This window comes from Acromyrmex echinatior, chromosome 19 (genome assembly GCF_024713525.1).
Source record: "Acromyrmex echinatior isolate Ae372 chromosome 19, ASM2471352v2, whole genome shotgun sequence".
In the NCBI taxonomy this organism is placed as follows: Eukaryota; Metazoa; Arthropoda; class Insecta; order Hymenoptera; family Formicidae; genus Acromyrmex; species Acromyrmex echinatior.
In genome coordinates, this window is record NC_141870.1 from 7,080,934 (window position 1) to 7,094,732 (window position 13,799).

At 40.3% G+C, this 13,799-nt stretch overlaps 1 pseudogene; it reads right to left on the reverse strand.

The window, feature by feature from the left end:
- Positions 1–12,180: 12,180 nt before the first annotated feature.
- Positions 12,181–13,515, reverse strand: LOC147906695 (uncharacterized; annotated as a pseudogene).
- Between the last annotated feature and the right edge of the window lie 284 nt (positions 13,516–13,799).

A 13,799-nucleotide genomic window follows, 5' to 3' on the forward strand; every position in this document is an offset into this window, starting at 1 on the left:
GTTACGCATTCCAATATTGTCGCGTTCTATCTTTTTCTAACATACGAGCCCTTGTTACATATACATATGGAGTGGGCGGCGGCGGGTGATGAAAAAAATATAGAACGCATAGCGGAATGTCATCACGCGTATTATGTTTATGTAATCCATCGACCGGAATTTTATGTTTACATAAATATAAGACTCTGGTTATCGCTGTTTACATAAACAGCGATACCGACAATCGGGGACCTTCCCGCGCCTACGAGTACCTCCCGCGTTCCGCGCCTCCCTCTAGTCCCATGGATTAGAACCGGCCTAACCTATAAATCTATTAATATTGTATATCAATTAATATTATATATCATTTTCGGTATCAATATTTCCTCATCTAGGAAAAATGTATCATCGTATAATTAAGTTTTAATGATCACATATCAGTAAAATATCATAATTTTTACTTAAGTCAAGACGATGTTACGCCCAAAATTTGGAATGGTTGATGATGTAAATTGAATCGCCGGTTCACGTAAAAGAGGCACGGCAGTGTATCACGCCATGCTTAACGCTGAGACACTATCGTGTCTCCAAATAATTTTATGTTATCCTAAATTTTAATCCAAACTTAGAAAAATTACTAAAAAATATTGAATCAAACTTTTGTGGGATCCCACAGATTCGAATGTGAGCGTTAAGGGTTAATAATAATAGTTTATATTATTAATTATTGGATTAAAGATAAAATACTTACATTTGTTCCCCAACAACGGATTATCATCACCAATATCCAAATTTATATTAAATCTGCCCGATAGTAGAAGCCCTTTGCACGATCCTTAACTCAAACAAGACCTTGATTTTTTGAACTAATAAGTGCATGTGTGCGTTCATCCCATTTGCACAACCGAGTAGATTTTAATTATTCGTCATTTTTCAAAACTAACTAGTAGATGAACTGACAAACTCGATAAGAAAACTCAACAAGCAAACTGACAGACTATGGAGTGCGGGAATTTATAGTAAAAATGTGATAACATGATATCATTTTGAAAAAGAATCTTTAGTCCAAGTGTAATGCCACGTGCAAAAATGTATATCTCAGGTAGAAGTTATATGAGAAGACGTTGCGTTCAAAAATTCTATGAAGAAACTTCAGCATTTTATTTTTATTTATGTTATAATAAGATCATCAACGTTTTATATCAGAAAAGTACATTGTTTCGGAAAAAAATATATCTCGCGTCCAAAAGATTCCACGAAGAAACTTGTAACGATGCTCGAAAATCCGCATCGTTCCCGGCCGAACATCAGGATGCCGCTGCATTATATGCAGCGATGCGGGCGCGGTACGCCCGAATAATTGTGAAAAACATAGTTTCACAAGTACCAGCCGATGTTCCGCAAGAATGAATGCTGCCGAGCGCTACCCGCGACAGATTTCGGTACTGTCATACATGTGAGGGTACTGCTCGGCGAAAATGTAGAACCGAACTGAGTTTCGCCGAATCCGTGACGCTGCCAAAAATCGGTCATATGAAAGGTCGTGGATTTTTACAGAAGAGTTTTTTGCTCCAATTCCTATTTTACGACCAGATCCTATCGAAAGCAATCCCAATCCACTGAGCAGTTTCCTGCTGCGAGATTCTGGCTGACACCGCGTTCAGGGAATGAAGCGGATTTCGCCTTCGCTGGGCGTTCACCGTTGCATCGTTGGAAGTCGACTCTCGCTCTATCCGCAGAGTAAACGTGACAAGGGGTTAGGGAGTACTCTTCCGTTGAGTGTTTCCAATAGTCAAAAGGCACCACTCGAAATCTTATACACGACGCGGTCGGCAACAAGACAGGGGGTAAAGTTTTCTTCGCCTCTGCTGGATGTTCTCGACCGCCGGTTGCGCTCACGCATACGTTCAGATGTGTCATAGGTACATTCAAAATTCGTGACGTGCGCTTCGCGCTTCCGCGCCGCGACTATATCGATGTGTACCCGCGCCGTGTCACCGCGCTGCGACAGCAGGACGTACCAGCGCTCGGTTTTGCGCATTCGAAATACCAGGTGCAACATCGTTGTCGTTATTATCATCATTATATTATTCACTTTATTTTATTATATTGTGCCCAAAGTTATCTGTTCGTATCGTGTTGAATGTAATAAAGAATATTTTGTTTCACTTTACTACACAGTTCTATGCGTTATTTGTAAGTGCCTCCTCTCTCCGCAACGAACCTCTTTCGTCCCCGGTCCGATAAATTCGTCCGACGATCTATTCCGCGCAATGGAAGTTAAGTTGTTTCAAATTTCAGCGTTTTTTATCAATTGCAGCTCTTGGAGTATCATTGAAACGCAATTAAACATATTAAACCGCTATCGAACGGCTATCGAACTGCTGTCGGATTGATGTTGAAACAGCTTTCAAACAGCTATTGGTTCACAATAATCAACTATCAGTTCACTGTAAACTATTGAATTGATATTGAACGGATATCGAATCGCTATAGATTCATTTTCAACATCTGTATAAAAGTGCACCGCGAATGCGAGTGAGGCGTGAGGATGGCACAAAGATGGTGCAACAAAAACAGTTTGGTTGTTCACCTTAGTTTTTTAAAAATAATAACTCAGTTTATTTTACGGAATCAAATACACTTTGTACAAATTTTACAAAGTATGAAATCTCTCTTTTAGGATTAAATGCTCGATCGAATTAAAAGATCGCGGCGATTTTCTCGGCGGTTTTTTACTTGGCGAATTTCTGACGGCAGTTTTCTCGAAGGCTAACTAATTAAGAGAACTCAGAGCACTAAGAGAGATAGAAACGATCAGCGTACATATTGCCTCCGCAATACGAAGCCTCTTTCAGCTAATTGCCAATAAAAATTCGCCAACAATTAAAATTTTAATGTGATATCCGGAAGACGAGATTGATTGGTAGCTCAGATCCTTTCTCTTAATTTAATAATTTTTATAATAATCATGCGGGACAGAAAATCCCCAAGCGTGATTAGCGATTGCATGTGACATTTCGTCTAAGCGCTGCGCGCGCTCGCATTTTCGATATGCCGTTGCTGTTGTCAGCGGTATGTGTACAAAATGAGTTTTTTTTCTATTTGAAATAACAAACGATAAAACCGATAAAGAATGTAATCGTGCTAGAAGAGACGCTTGAAGAGACTTTTGAAGACTCATTTTATACACATAAAATTTAACAACGATTTCTAATGATTATGCAAATTAAGAATTTTAGCTTTCCATTGTGCATGCAATGGCATCGCATGATGGTTTTTATATCATCCCAAACATTCGTGCCCGCCTCGTCATCATCGTGACGATACACGTGGAGAAGTGCAAGCGTGGCTTGTCTGATCGAAAGCATTTATGATAATCGATTATGCTAACGCAATCATTCGATTGACGCGATCGATATTTTGGTTGCCTGCCACCACGTACTACTAAATCGTTTTCGAGATGCACGACGTTCTGATTTACACTTCACGCCACAAATTACTCGAGTGAAGTGAGTATAGTGCTTGGAAGTGATGAATGAGGTGTGATAAAATCGCGGTACAGGTTAGTGAGAACGGAATTACACGATAATGTGTAATTCCGTTGAATGAAAGAAAATGAAAGAAAAAAATAACAAAAAGGCGATGAAAGAAACGCGAAATATTAAGTAAAATAATGCGAAACAAGAGTAAGTGAGAAGGACAAAAATACAGAATTTTATTTATTGTTTTACTCATCCTCAGGCGAGGTGATTGGATCGGCGTCTCCTAGCAGCAACATCAACTTGACCAAGGGGTTGTTCGGACAGTCACCACCCGGACCACGCCGTCATCTCCAGGATGCAGCTGAGTGATCCGTCAATGATCACTTCTTAGGCGGTGTAATTTTGGAGCGGATAAGATCCGATACGTGATGATGCTTCTCGTTTGGTTTGGGCAGCGGCGCCAGCGTAAGCACCAAGAGGTGACTCTCAGGAGTTGATGCAGCTATGAGAACTTGAAGAGAAATTCAGGCTCGAGAATGCTCCGGGTGGCTACAATGTGCGTGGTGACTCTTCTCTCCGGAATGTCCTTGGTAGGCATTTCTCCGTCTTCGCTTAGCCATTCCTTCACGTTCTCGCGCAGCCAAGCGGGACCATCCATCAAAGAGTATGACCAAGGAGATTACTTGGTGTCTCCGGGAGGCGCAGTCGGCCGAGTTCTCCTTTCTTGGGATGTAGCGCCATCAAGCCTCAGGAAGCTGCTGCTGTATCTGCGATACGCGGTTAACCACATATGTCTTTCCATCGAGAGGCATGGCTATGTATCCAGCAGAGAGTGACTTTAGAATCTGACCATAATGTGACTGATGCTGTGGATAAATTCAGTACAGTGCGTGTGTAAACAAATAAATTTGTCAGTAGGACGTCAATTCGCGGAAGCAAAACTGTTTGATCAGTGCGACCTTGCTTTTTGCTACAAGCAAGCGAGTCGTTACGTGATCAGCCGAATTGATGCGAAGATACGCCACAGCGGCATATCTTCGTTCGGACACGTCAGCGAAGCCGTGCTCAAGCTCGAGGCGCGAGTTTGAATCGCTGGTACTCAACCAGTGGTCGATAGACACGAAGACTCTCAAGTTGTGCAAGTTTTTCGAAAAAGCGTTTCCACTGCAGAGCGATTACTGATAGAAACGGAGCGTTCCAATCCAATTGCAATAATCAAGCGAAATTAAGAATTAAGATTTACTGAATTAAAATTTTTTTGCCTGGATTACGATTGGAGCTAACTATCCAAGCGGATCAAAGAGTCGTGCTGTTTCTGCCAGAACGCGTCTCTATGTGTGAACGGTCAAGAGGCGTTTGGAAGGTTTGCGAGTTTTGGCGAGCGTCGTCGGCGTAGAGGCAAAGGGCAATCGCATCATGTACCGTCCTTCGTCTATGAATGAGAGCGAAGATGTCCTTGCACAACTGCTCGTTCGGCATGAAGGCGACGGGAGCGGGCACTTCTCTCTCTTGTTCCTAAAAATGGTGAACGAGATCGGTTAGTTCGTGATCAGCGGTGCACTGAAAAGAGCGATGCTCCATCATGGTGATTGCTTTGTCTCAGCCTCCGGATAGGATCCACCCGAGAAGTGTGTTCTGGGCGATGGAAACTCGTGAATCTCCCTTGCGAAGAATCTCTTGGAGAATAATTGAGCACACTTCCGCCCCGAACAGCAGCTCAATTGGATCTGTGGCCATGAATTCTGGATAGGCCAATGAAAGGCCTTTCAAGTGAAGCTACTCGATCTTGTTCTTCACATTTTCACCTTGGTATAGAGAAAAGCGCGACAGAATAAAAGTGGTGAATCATATTTACCAGTGCCAGATCAAGTGTCATCTTTCTCCTGCTTGACCCGGTACTTTTGCTACTGATTCCGAAGATCTCAACAGCGGATCGAGATCGTGGCAGATGCAGACGCTGAACTAGCGCTTCGGAAATCAAGGACGCTTCCGATCCTCGATCGATTAAAACGCAAATAATGTGTTGATTTCCGTGACGGTCTGGGATGGATATCCGTGCGATTGCGAAACGAATCACCTTATGGTCGTTGTCGCGACGCACAGTCGACAGCGCGGCTTGACCTCGGCGGGTTTCGGCGAAACGTACGTGTCATGAAGCATCGAATGATGCTGATGATCGAGACTTACATGCCATGCACGTCTTCGTGGATTGACACTTCGTGATCGGATGAGAGCCGAGGCAGTTGAAGCACAACTAATGTTAACGGCCTTGCTGTCGATAACGGATTTCGATTTGAAAGTCTTGTACATCATTACATTGTGTTTGCCTTTGCATAGGACGCATTGTGGTGAGTCGGTGTAGCGTTTGTCATAACTTGTCATAGTAGATTTCACGGATCGCGGTGGATCTCCGGAGACCTTGATCGACTTCGACTTCGCGGCGTTGAGAGTGAGTGTTCTCTTTGTAATGAAGTCTACAAGTGTATCATGAGTTGGCACGTCATTGGAAGCGCTTGAAAGTGATTCCCACTCAAGGCGAGTCTTTGGATCAAAAAATTCAACGATGAGGTGATTGATAAGAACAAAGCCGTGCGAATCTCCTCTCGATACTCTCCTGGCCGTTCATCTCATTGGTTATCGCATGGTAGATACGGTTAAGCTCTTGGTATCACTCTTCATTTTAGCCACGGCGGTGAAAAATTGGAACGCGATAACTCTTTTATTTTCGTAGTGCTTACTTAAGGCTCATGTAAGTGAGTAATTATCTCCGGTCACCGCTAACGGTGGTATTAATTTTTCAGCAGGACTTTCCAGACAAGACTTCAAATAGTGAAACTTTTCGATGGCTGAGATCGATGAATTATCTCCGACGATGGATTGGAAGATATCTCAGAATGTGGGCTAGTCTTCTTCGAACGCACCCAAAAAACAACGAATTTTCAATCGAGGCAGAGATGTTTTACTAAAAGGCTCGTTACCAGACTAATTTGGAGGCAGTAGTCTTCTACAGTTCTTTCGTCTCGAGTTGCTGCACGTAAGTGCATTTTTTCGTCTCGGTTGATTCGGCAAATCCGGACATGTTGTACACTCGTCAAACGAGGTCTCTTTGAGATGCGCTCATATGAGATCGTGCTGAGCCTCAAATTTCGCCCACAATCGATCAAGAAGAATGACATGAGTTTCGGCAGCGTGAAGAATAATATTCATAGTGTCAAGCTTAAATTCGAAACTGATCGGGTCATGCGACCACATAGTGAATGCCGTTTTGGGTCGTCAGTAAGATTTGCAGATCCGAACTCATAATTCACTTACTCTTTTTCTTTCAGCAATAATGCACTGAACACGACACACCCGATACCATGGTCGGCGGAGAATCCGGCTCGAAGGATCAGAAAATCTATAAGAGTGCATCGCGAATGAGAGCGCGAGGATGGCATAAGGATGGCGTAATAGAAAACAGTTTAATTGTTCATCTTAATTCTTTTTAAAATAACAACTCAGTTTATTTTACAGAATCACATACACTTTGTACAAATTTTATAAAATATACGAAATTTTACGAAATATCTCTTTTAGGATCAAATGCTCGATCGAATTAAAAAATCGCGGCAATTTTCTCTGCGGCTTTTTACTTGGCGGATTTCTGACGGTAGTTTTCTCGAAGGCTAACTAATTAAGAGAACTCAGAGCACTAAGAGAGATAGAGCAGAAATGATCAGCGTACATATTGCCTCCGCGATACGAGCCTTTTTCAACTAATTGCCAATAAAAATTTGCCAGTAGTTAAAATTTTAAGATGACACCCGGAAGAAGGATGAGGTTGATTGGCAGCTCAGATCTTCTCTCTTAATTTAAGACATAATAATCATGCGCAACAGAAAATCCCCGAGTGTGATTACCGGCCGCGCGTGGTGTTTTGTCAAATGCCTCCGTCACACCAGCGCGATATTCGTCGCACGCAACACGCGAAATTCAATGAGTGTACAGCTTTACCGTTTTATTCTGAAGATACATTCTCATTGGATCGCGTGTCGCGCTGGTGTGCCGGAGGCATTTAAAATTTTAACTACTGGCAAATTTTTATTGGCAATTAGCTGAATGAGCCGGAGCGCGCGGGCGAGCTCTCATTTTCTAGAAAATTCGATAAGCCATTGCTATTGTCTGCGGTACGTGTACAAAATGAGTTTTTCTACTTGAAATAACAAAATGATAAAGATCGTAATTGCTAGAAGAAAGTTTAAAAAGCTTTAATTATACACAAAATTTAACAACGATTTCTATGATAATAATTATGCAAATTAACAATTTTAGCTGTCCATCATACATGCAATAACGCCGCATGATGATTTTTATAATCTCAAATAATCTCATGTATGATGATATGCGGTAGTATTGGCAGGCATTCTCCTTGTAGTCAAATTCTATGCGTATGTCCATAGTGACGCTCTTGACGGATTCGTTTTGTTACGAGCAATCAATGATCGCAAAACACTTTTTCTTGATAAATGAGAGCACATTGAACAGCATTTCGTAGCAATCGATTCCATAATATATTTTATGAAAACGCGCATACACATCAAACAAGACGGTGTATCTCTTTTTGCCAGAAAAAAAATCCAGATTTAAATCATCGTACCGATAAAACTCTGAATTTAGATAAAGTTTCACGTTACTCAAATTACAATCATCAAATACGCTAATATCTCGTGACATGATATTCTTTTGACCGTTTGTAGAGCAAAAATAAGGTATCGCGGTTTTTCAAGCTGAGTCGCCTATGAATGCATAGTCGTATTCAGTAACAGAGGATACTCGTACAGATCCCACAAGTGAAAACTCATGTTCAGATAATGATTGCTTTCCAATGCTCGCAACATTAATAATTTATTGATCTCGTTTAACGCAACGTGAGGCATCTGTCACTGCACTTTAAATAATTCAACCTCAGACTCCGTCGCAGGATTTCTCATCAAGCAATGTAATCGTTACACGCTCGTATCAAAATCAATTTGCGATCGTTGATTGACGATTACGCGTTTATAATCTTCTCAAAAATTCAACAACATGTTGAGCATGTAAAGATTAAAGTGTCCTTGTTCCATATCAAATCTAGAGTTCCATCCAGCGTTCAGCGCAATCAAAGCTTTGTTGTACGTTATTGATATGCAATTCTTGATGATACTGATAACTCCAGCGTTCCTGTTGTGGTCAATCTTCACACCATTGAGTTCATATCGAATTTCATCAAACATAAACGCCACGCAATTATTTTCAAGCGTCGTCAGTATCTGATCGTTTTTCTTCTTTACCGTCAATCTTCCTTCGATGTAGAAAAAACTTTCGCACGGCAACATGTACAAATCCTGCTGCTGTATGGGTATTCGTATCTCATCGCAATAGTATATGGGCAGCTATGGATCGTCAAAATAAACCCCCACCACTCTACCCCCAGCGCCGAAGGCGTGACCTGTCTGGAAAATGGCGTGTTCTGATTGGTCGGTGACGCGAGGATGTGGGTAATGAGATAATTAAATGATGTATTTTGATTGGCTCGGTCCATGGCTGCCCACGCGCTAATTGGCTCTGTCCATAAATCGCCTATGTAGTGACTGGAGAAGAGTGAAGTGTACCGTCGGCAAAGTACCGTGACACCAAAGAAAATCGGGACCGAGACATTTTTTCGTTACGAGGAGAGGGAGAAGGTGCGGGCAGCGGATATGAATAGCACACAGTTTTTTGTTCTGTAGGTTTTTTTTTGCTGCAGCGGCTCAATGTCTGGCGTACTGACATTTTCGTAAAAGGGTTTTTTCTTATTATTTCTTATTATTATGACGAGAACTTTTACGAGTATTTTCGGGAGACTTTTGCTTTCACTAGGGAGAAAGAGGAAATAAAACAAAAATGAATAAGTTTGCGCCGGCACGCGACATTATCGATGCGTTGATTCGAACATTATTTAAAAAAAAATTTTTTTCTACATTTTGTTTTGAACATTATCTAAATCTGGAATACGTGAGAAAAGATGATTAATGTAAAAGGGGACGAGGTTAGGAGTAAAAAACAGACGAAATTTACATAATCAAAAACGTTTATTTAAAAAAAAAGTGATATTACATAAAATATTTGTTTCATATTTTACTTTTTAAAAGAGACGAATTGAACATGACAGTATATAGCATGAGAATTTATTGTTTCATGTTTACAACGAAGAAAAAATTTATGAAATAACTGTATGATCAATCGGTCATTGTGTTTACAATTAGAGGTAAACAGACTAAGAATCTTACTAAGATTATAACTATTACATATAGAAATACATAACAGTATTGCCCGCAAGTTTGAGAAAGTATTCCTTGCAGCATTATCGTATTCCAGTGATACGTGGTGAAGTTTCGGCGAAATCGTAAGAGGAATCTTGAGTCCAAGGGCAGCAAGCTGAAGCTATAGAAATATGTTCCTGTATTGTGTTTATCGATGTAGAAGATGACCCAGTGCTGGCCAGGTCAATCGTAATTGTCTGTATTAACGACAATGGCAGTCGATCTCGTCCACAGCAACCCCTCGGCAGCCGATCGGCAGGATAGACCCCTATCGGATACTGAGTTGATGTAATGCATTTAAAACTTACAGTTAATTTGTTTCTCGTCGTCGGAGTGCATGAGAGAGGAAATGTTTGCGCAAATTCAGAATTTACCTCTTTTGCTCGCACGTGCGTTATAGAGTTCTCAAAATTTGACGTTTGCGAAATGTTAGTGTTAGCTTTATCTCTATCCATCGAGACGAATTTTGGAAGATCTTTCTTCTCCTCGCCTGTCACTTGTTCGTCCTCATTTTGGTCCGACTTTTCTGTCACGATATTTTTCCTCCACGCTTTGATGTTGCGAAATACATGTATATCATGATTCTGATTTTTAAAACCAATGTGGGAATAAGTGACTTGATTGATGAGTCAAATTCTCAAGACCACGCTTGTCGTGTGATGTGATATAAGAGATAATGATCGACACTTTCTTGTAACTGGTAACTAATAATCTTTATTACTTGAGTTCAAATGAATATGATCGTACAGGATGAGCGCCATAATCTATCTAAATTGAATTGAAAAATTTCCGCTATTTGTTTTTTCCCTCTCGATGTCGCTTTCGTTCCAATTTTCTGAGAAAGCTATCGTATCTAGAATTGCTGCTATTTCCGACGCAATATTTAACTTTTCTTTAATGTTTCGTTTATCCAATGACGAGCTATATTTTTATGAGCGATTCGTGCGTTTTCTCTTGTTACTACTGCGGATTGCATTCTCATGGACGAATGATGTGATTATAAACGTGTATAATATCTTGAAGAACATCGATGTAGCGTCGCGTATTTTTATGCTTGAAATAACGCGACATTCGTTCTTTTAGTCTTCTGTTGAAGCACTCGATGGCTTTGACATCTGGATTACCCATTACCTACATTACGAATGTCGTTTTCTTTAAGAAATTTCTGCATTGATTGTGCGATAAATTCTTTGCCCTTGTCTGTTTGTAAGTATAGGGGTACTCGTTCTTCGCTTTTTGCTAGTACGCATTGGAAAGCTTTTATCACGCAGTTACTCGTTTTGTCACGTAACGGTTCTATCCAGGCGTATTTACTTAGTACATCGATAATCACTAACAGATAAGAATAACCATCATTGTAACTTTTTAGATTTCGGAGTTCAATCAAATCTGCCTCCCATACATCAATATTTATTACGTTGCAATTCGAGCCAGCGCACGACTTTTCTCCGTGAGAAATTCGGTTTAACAGCACGAGTTAGATTATCCACCGTCGAATAGCCTGCATAATGCGACGGAACATAGTATAATTTTTCAAACGTCATCGTTATCTTAGTTTTTTCCAACCGAGTAACCGATTTTTTTCCGTTTGTAAAGATGCGGGGATATCAGTTTTTCGTGTACGAGAAAGAATCAGCAAACTTTCCTCATCTATTTCTTATTCGTAATTTTTATGTTTTCCTCTTTCCTCTCGTTCTCGATACAATCGGCAAGGAACTCGTATTTTCATTATAAAAGGCATAGAACTCGCCTGAGGTCCAAGTTTTACGCTGTTTACACTAATACTGTGCATTGACAATAATCTTTTATTTCTCACCAGCGCAGAAGGTATGTTCAACGCACGGAGTAATAGCGCAAACTGATTTCTATCCACTACTTTCATAGTTTTTCTTTCGCGCATCGCGACGTTTATCAAGTCACTGATATTCGAATCTTTCACGACGTTATCATCTATGGTCATGATTCCATGTTCGTTCCAACTAATTCTATCTGAGACAGCTTTTCGAAACAAAAGTTTCATCAGTAAGTGCGTATGTGATAAAATTTCGGTATGCTTTCCACTATTTCTTCAATGCTTTTCATCGCATGATTATTCCTCGCATGATAATTATTGTTCGCTCGAAATTTCGAAATTTTTTATAATAATACCAATGGAATGTGCCGGTGGTATATCAGTTATTTGCGTGAGATCGTGAAAAACGTCATTGTTCGTCATCTTGTTATTAGTGGAGGTATCTCGTGTAGTTCTGTCTTCTGCATTTTCGTTTTCATTGCGTGCGTCTTTCTGTCTTCGCGTTTTTTAGATAAATCAGATATCGCTATAATGCTTCTCTGTACATTTTCCATCTCTCACTTTCGTTGCGCGGCCAGTCAGAATTAAGAATACGACTCATCTCCGCATCGAGTCATGTTAGATGAGTTCCGGAGATTTGTATTATTAGTGCTCGCTATGTTATCCGAATTTTGCAGTACTGCGATTTCTTTTGACTCTACATCAGCGAATGATATCAGATTCTGACGTAGCTGATGTTGCATTCTCTCGAGATTTTCCGTCGAATTAAAATTATTTTTTTGGCTCTCCATAATGTTTTATCCTCGCTATAATTAGTGATAATAAGATCGATAATATAAGGTAAAAATAATATTGATCCGATAATATAAGGTAAAAATCTGTCTCGCTGCATCAACAGCTTTCTTTTATCTTTCCAATTACCAACGTTTTGCAATGATGCGACGCAGAGCCATTTTGTATTTAGTTCACCAATTTTTTTCACGTTCAAGCGAGACGTTATCTTTGAGTATTAAAAGCACATTCGCAGATACAACGAATTAGTTTTTCGTCAGCGCCGCGTAAGAAGTTTGTGCGTTGATTTTTGTTTAAATGATAGAGGAGACAGGCGTTTCTCTTACCGATCGAATGTGAGATCGAATTAGATTTTCGTTGCACTGTGCGATTTCTTGTCACCCACCTTTATTGCGAGAAAAATCTACGACTGACATGTACGATTACCCGTACTCGCTTTTTATACGAATCCGCTGGAAAATGATCTATGCGGCACGTAGACGTAATGAGTCGTATCCTCGGGAAAAATACACGTTCGAAATCGATACTTGTCCGTTAATTGTTTCAGATCGAGCAGCAAATAATCGTGAAGTCTCAACGTAGCGTAGTATGCCTCTTCTAAGAATTTCGGATCATTGGGATAGACTTGACGCGCTAAATGACGAATTGGATTTGACGTGGATTTTTTAAAACGGCGATGTAATTCGTGTTGAGCAATATATCGCGTTGACCACGCCCCTGAAGGAAGAGATTCTGCGAGATAAGAATAATTCTTGTAATGACTACCTTTGGTGAAAAGATCTACGATCGTGTCGCACGACGACAATTCTCTCATAAGATCATCGATTATCACTAATTTCGGAGAAACCGGATCGTTCGAGTAAGGGTCTTCCGGACAGGGTAAACCTTCGCGAAATTCAATTATATTCTTCTTCGTCGCTTTAGCATTGCCGCATCCTCAACTCTATTCTTCAAGCTTTTTTTCACGAGTGTATTGTAATAGACGATAGGCTTCTTGCCATTCCGCATAATAGAAAAAAACTCTCTTGAAACGTATGTCGGACATGAGAGATAAATATCAAAGAAAAGTCTTTACAAAAATCGTTTTTCCACATCTAATCAGACCGCATACAATCGATGTCCATGGATATTTCTAGCGTACATCCATTTTGCGAAATGAGCTACTCTATTACTGTGCAAGGCTTCAAAAGCAAATAAAATAAAAAATGACGCTTAGTAATACGAGGGCAAGTCAATAACTTCTTAAAAAATCTGTCAGAGGGCACTCGCAGTGTCATGTCACATTATTTTTTGACAAGTAGCATCTTTCAGCTGATTACTGTCAAATTTTGAGCGAAATTCATCACGTGGTTTCATTTCTGTAGATGATTGAAGCAAATAATCTTTGTATTTTTTGCAAAATCGAAAAAAAACAAGTTTCGTGCAGTGATC